This window comes from Limulus polyphemus, unplaced genomic scaffold (assembly GCF_000517525.1).
Source record: "Limulus polyphemus unplaced genomic scaffold, Limulus_polyphemus-2.1.2 Scaffold1931, whole genome shotgun sequence".
Classification (NCBI taxonomy): domain Eukaryota; kingdom Metazoa; phylum Arthropoda; class Merostomata; order Xiphosura; family Limulidae; genus Limulus; species Limulus polyphemus.
This window is the reverse complement of record NW_013667541.1, coordinates 178,669-187,266: the sequence shown is the minus strand read 5'-3', so window position 1 is coordinate 187,266 and position 8,598 is coordinate 178,669.

Below are 8,598 nucleotides of genomic sequence, written 5' to 3'. Positions count from 1 at the left end.
AAAGTACAGGATAATTCTAGAAACGTGGCGTCACATTAGTCATGTGACTCGCTGACGCAACAATACGTTAACTTGTTCCGAATATATATATTATTTTGAAAACAAGTGAAGTGCGTGCTGTTTATTTATCGTTGAATTTGTCGCCAATAAGTCACAGACACCTACTGTAGATGAATCCTAAGCCTAATATCAATACAATACCATTAAGAAGTATAAGTAAAAGCCTTTTATTTTGAGAGTTGGCGAGAAATAAAATTATAAAATCTAACACAACCTCAAAATGTTGAGCGCGTTTTTGTAACAAACAGGTTATAAGCCACGAAGTAGGCCTAAGTGGAATATCCTGTAGGTCAGGTGGATTATCCTGTTGGAAAGTGGAACAGAAAGAGTAAGTTTTCCAGCTTCGGAAACACATACACGAGAAAAAAGATATCAATATATTACTTAAATGTGATCACAATATACCGTTATGAAAAAAATTAAAGTTGTTTTTGTTTGGTTCTTTCGACTATAGATGTCGCCTGAGATGTGAAATATTGAAAATATATTCAACTAGATCTTTTGCTTTTCTTTGATCATTTTAGTATCACAGAGTTAAGTGTAAAATACTTGCAGCTTATTAAAAATGCAGGAATATGTACCAAAATATAAATAGATAAAATATCTGTTTCAATGGATTTTGTTCTGAGTAAGTTTGAATTCGATTTTCGAGTTTCTATAAAAAGATACTCAAATTCAATAGCTTAAATATTTCATGAAATTCTCTGAATTTTCATACGATACAATCTCTCAAACATGAAGAGAAAAAGTATTAAAATATTGAAAAGTTAATAATATCAAAATAATATATATATATATATTTTTTTTTTCGTACAGCTAATTCACATGGGTGACGAAATAAGTACGCCACCTATGACGAACACAACGCATTTGTCGGAATAGTGTGGCGCAGACGATATATTCACGTTTTGATCAGACAGAAAAATCCACTAGTGTGTTGATTTTCTCTTGCTTGTCTTTTTTCTTCTTCTTAAACGTCAGAGTTAATAACGCTTTCTTTTGAAGTTATTGATAACTTCCATTTAAGTATTACACATAACTAAACTAAAGCTAATATTAAAACATATGATGAGTGCACTGGAATGGGAGTCAACTGCCTGTTGTAGAAAAAACACAAGTGTAGAGAACGACGTTTCGAAAGTTTTCCGTCTTCCCCTACACTTGTGTTTTTATACAACATGCAGTTGCCTTCCATTCCAGCGTACTCATCATAAATACTCTGCCTGAAATGTTTACAATACTCAAGTATACGGTATTTCGCTGCGCGTTTTTTAATTATTAAAACAGGTCAATTCACCTGCGAATAACAGTAATGAAACTATTAACGAGGACCTTAATTAAACAACAGCCATACATATATATACAATACTTCGAAACGTTGTTATAATTCTTAACAGTGGCTAATTAATCAAATATAGTGACAGAGAAATCACTCTAAGTATATATTAATAGCTGTACAGATGTGCATATATAAGATATCTATTTGTTTAGTTATTACAATAACTGATTGTACTAGTTTTACATACAAAAGTGACTTGTTGGACTAATTGTTCACTAAACAAACTTTACTTTGTTTATTGATCAGTAGATATTTGAAACACCCACATCCTTCAAAGTGTGTCTAGATTCCCAAGGGTATTACTTATCACAATTTCTGTATAGCGTGTGTGGGAACATGTTTAACATGGAACACAATAAGGACATTTATTAGACAGTGTTTGGTTGGCAATTAAAATATGTTATTGATAATAGCTATTCAAATAAAAATGAAACATGTTTTCAGTTTTTAAAACTTGCATTCCAGACTGGATAGGCGTCTGTGTTTCAAAGAAACAAAAATAATATTTTCTTAGAGGAAAAAACTTTGTCCTTTCTCTAAAAGTTTTGTTTTTAATTTTTTTTAAATGAAATACAAACCAATTTATATTCACTTCATATTATAATTCGACTTTTTTCTTTATAATATTCGAACGTCATAGCACGTTCTAGTTTGACCCTGTGACATTTGTTCTTGTCAGACAACTGTATTCACTGCAGCTGTTAAAAGTAGAATATGCAGCTGCTATCTCATTTTATTCAAGCATAAAATATTATAGTATCCTCAATCACTAAATAACAAGATCCAGCAAACTAAAACAAGAGAAAAAAACTTCAATACAAACTGATCATATATTTGTATCAAAAAGTGCACATCTTTACTCTCATACACACGAGATGGTGCTAGTTGCTCTTTTTTAATTCAATTTTGTAGAGAAGAAAAAATAAATAAACGGAAAAAATATATATACTTGAAAAAACAAAAACGCAACCACCTTCCCACATCTGGCTGCAGAAAGGTGGTAAAGATGCGGGACGTTGTCGGCTTGGACACCCACATCTGCTCCTTTTTCTTTCTTTTTTAAAGCATGTGAAACCGGCGGAATTGAGGTTAAATTGGATTACGGTGTACCCCAACGTAGTTTGGGTCTCACTACACCGGTACCTAAAAAAAAACTAGGGCACGTTACATAATAACCCACCCTATGATTTGTGCCCCGGTGTTGGATATTTGTTTTGTGGCTGCGCTAATATTTTTCGTGTATGTTTTTTAGCTTTTTCTTTTTTCTTTCTCTTCTCTACGAAATTAAATTTATTAATATTTCATCTAAGGTTTGTGTATGTTATGTAAAATTCACGCAATCCTTCCTTTTGATGTAATCTGTTTATTTATTTATTTTAAAATAATTATGAAATTAGTATTACATTCATGAAAACAGAAAAAGAAGACTAAATAACTTTAAATCAGGAGAATTACCACATTTACACGATAGTTTATCGTAGTTTCTATTGAAGAAACTAAAACCGCGTCCAGATTTACAGGATATATTCTTTTACAGGTTGTCGTATTCTTAAATAATGGCCAGGTGGTTATGGCGTTCGACTCGCAATCTGAGGGTCGCCGGTTCGAATCCCCCTCACACCAAACATGCTCGCCCTTTCAGCCGTGGGGGCGTTATAATGTGACAGTAAATCCCACTATTCGTTGGTAAAAGAGTAGCCTGAGAGTTGGCGGTGGGTGGTGATGACTAGCTGCCTTCCCTCTTGTCTTACGCTGCTAAATTATGGACGGCTAGCGCAGATAGCCCTCGTGTAGCTTTGCGCGAAATTAAAAACAAACAAAATGTTCAGATTGACACTTTAGTGTATGTTGTATCGAAAGTTAGTCGGTTTTTTTTTAATTTTTTTATTTTCAGGCTGCAGATTGCTTTGTTTTTTTTAATTCTGTTTTGTTACTAAAACAACACATCATCACAGTCCAACATATACAAAGCTATTTTCTCTTGTAATGCATAAAATATATTTATCTACCTTCACAACAGTACAACTTGCAAAGACTAAAAATGTCAATTCTGTTTTCAATACAGTTTAAGAGAAGGCTAGACAGCTGATACTGGCAGAAGGCCAAGGTACATGCGCAGAATCATGCATGGTGGGACTAATCTCTAGTTAGCGAGGTTAAGCCTCGTGCTTTGGTTTGACATCACTGCTTTGATGCCATTGTACAAGAGGACTGGGAAGACACCCGTAGTTTCTTTTCTTGCACACTTTTATCAGTTTTATGTGCAATATTTAGAAATAGAGATGTTAGAAAGATAATTTAAGTTTGTACATCAAAAGTGCATACTTTTTCAACCGCAACATTACAGCTAAAAACATCGTTAACAGCGTGGGTACTGAACTGATGAAACTGTGCATTCTAATCTTGATAAGTGGAAATGTAAAATAAAATAGGTACATTTAATTAGCTACACTGATTATCATATTTGTTTTTAGTTTTTCACTACGTACATAGCTTGCTCTGATAGGAAGCTAATATTCATTTACTTTGCTGGGTGATAAATAAAAGATGTCTACCTTTACCATCCTATTACAGAACTGTCTCTTTACAACGCTACCATCGAGAGACAAGTGCACTCGAGAGCGATATAGGTGGGGAAGTGTTATCATAAACCACCACTGTGATTCATAATAAGAATTTTAAGGAATTGCACAAAACCCTAATAGAACTTTCAGGCAAAAAACCACTTTAAGCACTGGAGATTCAGTTCAAACAACACTTTAAAACCTTTACTATTTACTGCTAGATCTGTACACTTATAAAAAAAGCACGCATGTTAGACTTGCAAGGAAAATAAAATCTGCTCAAAACGGCCCGTTTGTAATTCTTCTTCTTCTTATTATTATTCTCTTGCCAGCCTACAACAAAAACAGCTTGGTATATTGCACACAAACCTTTTGTAGAATACCAAACAAGGTTCTGAAAATATCGTAGAGGTATTGAAAAGTCGAGTTGTTTCTTCTATATTTTACATAAGCTAAAAAGCATCATAATTGTAGTGTAAACGATGCTGTCATTACCCCTTGAAGTTAGTTTTCTTACAAATATTTCGTGTTCATTTAAAAAATAGCTTAAGTATAGGGTGAAACAGGTATTACCAGCCAATAATAGATGAACATTAGATAACTGTAATGTATACAATACTCAATGCTTTGTACACTATACAATGGTGTCTTTAGGGAGCCAACTCATATATTATATATGAAGGAGTAAAAAATATATAAATCAATGGACACATGATATTATATTTTATTACACACATTCGAAGAATAAGTACTTTAAGAGACACGAAGGTTTATTTAAAGCGATGTTTTAGACGTATATGTTTTATTGAACTGGTTCTTTTCTACTGGTAAAGTTTTATACGTGCTTAGTGGGGGTTGTGTCTAAGTCTAGGTATATATTTGCCCATTGGTTTGCATTATATAGAGAGGAACTTTAGTTACACAGAAACTATAAATGCTCACTATATTCTCAAACAAATCTTCATGAAAATCTCCAGCTACAGCTAAATATTTTACATCTCGATCAAATTGTCAATAGCTACAGTAAATCATCATGAACCGTATCAGCTAGCTACTAGCTATGTTTATTATCATTACAATATATGAAGTTAGCTACCATATCAAGTAATTCTTTGCCCATAGTTTAACATATAAAAGCCAGCAAACAAGATAAATAAAAAACTGGGAATCTAAAAATCTGCAAATAGGGATCGTAAAAAAAGTAAGGAAAGAAGGCTGAAAATACTGTAGGCATTATTTATTCAAACTACAAATCCCTATTTTTACCCCACGAAATATAACTCTAGGTAATAGAATGGAGCCAAAATAGGGGTTTGAAGTTTGAGTAAATTATGTCTACAACATCCCCAACCTTGTTTCCTTACTTTTCTTTTTACGATCCCTATTTGCAGATTTTTAAATTCCCAATTGTTTATTAATCTTGTAACCAACTAGTCAAGAAGGCACTCAAACTGAACAAGTATGGACTCAACAGATTACTAAAGCAATCAATTAAATTAAATAACTGTTTATTTACAGAGGGAAAATAGATATAAAAGGAACATAGATAAGATAAAAAAGATACAATAATATAAGATAAAATATGAATACAATTTTTTCTATATTTCAGAAACAAAGCACACTCATGTTCACTTATTTACTTAGAAATTATATTTATTACTTTAATCTGCTTCATTTGGTTTCCAGCCTCTTTCTGAACAAGTATCATAATTCCTGGAATAGCCGATGGTTGTCGCTCCATCCAGTATAAAGCTTCTTAGAGGTCACCTTTTTGAGTTTTATTGCATCATAATATCTAGTAGTGTGTGGAATGTTCTAGACCTCTGTCGGGGTATAAATACGCGTCGGAAATTTAGTTAGATACATAGATGTAGACTGCGTGATTGTGAGTTTAGCCATGAAAAGCATATAGTGGCGATTTTTAAAGTGAAATTATCACAGATTGAATTGTAATAACAGAGTATACCGATTATTTTTCTGCATCATATATTTTCATTTTTAGTAAAAAAAACGAGGAACCCCCCCCCCCCCAACAGGACTAAATGTTAAACTTGAATACTTGTCCATTACCTGGGATGACAATTTTTTTTTTAGAATTCCTAGACATGTATTTGTAATAATAACTTTGTTTAAACTGTTAATAAACAAATTCAAAATTTAGGTTTCTAAAAAAATTGAGATAATTTTGGTACAAAGAATGCTCAGGAAAAAAAAAAGATTATAATTCTTATTTTAGCGTGGTTTTCTTATTTGTTATATACAATATAATATCATTTATTAAAATTTCGAAAATGTTTTCAATTCGTAGCAAGCTAGATAATAAATTAGACAACTCACAGAGTACATCTCTAGTTTTTGATTTCTGTGTAACCATCTCTATTAGCTAAATAACTTGTTATACGAATGCTTGACCTGTTCCAGATGAAAATGATATTCGAAGTAGGAGATCACGTCTATAGCTGATACTTATTTTAGTGTGGACAATTTTTATTCTTCCAGTTACATCCCAATAAATCATTTTTCAAGAATTCTTCTACAGAAAATGCTAATATGATTTTTTTTTCATCTCGAGTCTTTCATTTGTTACGGTACTCCCCAAAAATATAACTCCATCTTCTGTCCATTGTACACCGCGCTTTAGGAGAGCCTCTGGTACATTCTTTATGAGGGATTCATCTTCTGCTCATTTTACACCATGCTTTTGGAGAACCTCCGATGTTCTTTATGGGACATCTACCTTCTGTTCATTTTACACCACGCTTTTGGAGAACCTCCGATGTTCTTTATGGGACATCTACCTTCTGTTCATTTTACATGATTTTGGAGAACCTCCACTGTGTTCTTTATTGGCCATCCATCTTCTGTTCATTTTACATGATTTTGGAGAACTTTTGGTGTGTTTTTTATGTGGTATCCATCTTCTGCTCATTTTACAACACGCTTTAGGAGAGCCTTCGGCGTGTTCTTCAAGGGCCACCCATCTTCAGCTCGTTGTACTCTACACCTTAATAGAGTCTGTTTATTTCTGTATGAGGTAATTCTTTCGAGTTATTCAATTAACCAGTTGAAACGTGTCTTTACTATTCCTAATAAGTTCTTACACTAAACATTACAGTACTTTTGAAACGTTCTATATATTTTGCCATATTTCAATATGGCTTCAGTAATTCTCGTCCAGGGATGGAGTACGGTCTTGTGATTAGTCTTTCGGACTGAGTATCAAAAGGTCCAAAGTTAGAGCTCGCGTTATGCCATTGAGCATGCTCCGTACTTTCAGCTGTGGGTGTGTTGTAAAAATGACAGTCAACCCCTCTATTCAGTCATTAGTGTAACGATGTAGACAGTTGGTGTTGCAGACTTGTTGCTCTCCCATCCTCCGTATAATGTAACTGTATTGTTATTGTTTTTCAGAAGAAAGCTACACGACGGGCTATCTGCGCTTTATTCGCCGTTGGGAATCGAACCCCGGATGTTAACGTTGTAAATATATTTGTGATTTGGAACTATTTTGGGGCTATTAACCTTGGAAAATGCACCCTATCTATCTAAGAGTACGTGTAGTACACACAGTTAACAGTTCTGTCTACTCAGAGCTACGAAACAAAAACAACTTCCTGATCTTACGCGTCAAACGTTAATTCTAAATGACGTTACCTTATAACTGAGGTTGTATTTGATGCTCTGAGTAAACGTCAACGGATAACCTGCAACTTAAAAATAGGTACTTTACTTATAGGTACTTTACTTATTGGAGCTGCTATGACGTGCGTGATTTCAGCTCTAATATATTTTGGTAACGATTGTGAAACTTTTAGTAGTCCAAAGTTATTTATTCCAATAAAGGCCCAATAAATCTTATTACGTCAGGATGTTCGATACTTTATATATATATATACACTTGAAAGATAAACAAAGTGGCAAAAAGATCAGGACGACAAAAACAATATTTCAGTGGCAATATCTGAAATGAGATATAAAAACACAACCAAAATATTTTACAATGATATATTTTTGTTTAACTGGACAATATAAAGTAGACTCTGTACGTAGACCAAGAAAGACTAGTATTATCATGACACAATATTTGGTTTGCGAAAAGGAACCGAACTGTTAAGCGTATTACCTTCGCACCTGATAGGAATTGAAATTTTCAACCGGAACAACACCTTGTTAAGCACGTGTGTCGGGCAGATAAGAGAACCGTAGAGTTTAGGTATAATTATCGGTAATTTGGAACTAACGACAAAAGGAAAGACATCTAACAGCACCCACCGCCATAAGATTGAAACTACCGATAAAAGGAAAGATAGCCAACAGCACCACCGCCATAAGATTGAAACTACCGATAAAAGGAAAGACATCTAACAGCGCCCACCGCCATAAGATTGAAACTACCGATAAAGGAAAGACATCTAACAGCACCCACTGCCATAAGATTGAAACTACCGATAAAAGGAAAGATAGCCAACAGCATCACCGCCATAAGATTGAAACTACCGATAAAAGGAAAGATAGCCAACAGCACTCACCGACATAAGATTAGAACTACCGACAAAAGGAAAGACAGTCAACCAACAGCACCCACCGCCATAAGATTAGAACTACCGACAAAAGGAAAGACAGTCCAACAGCACC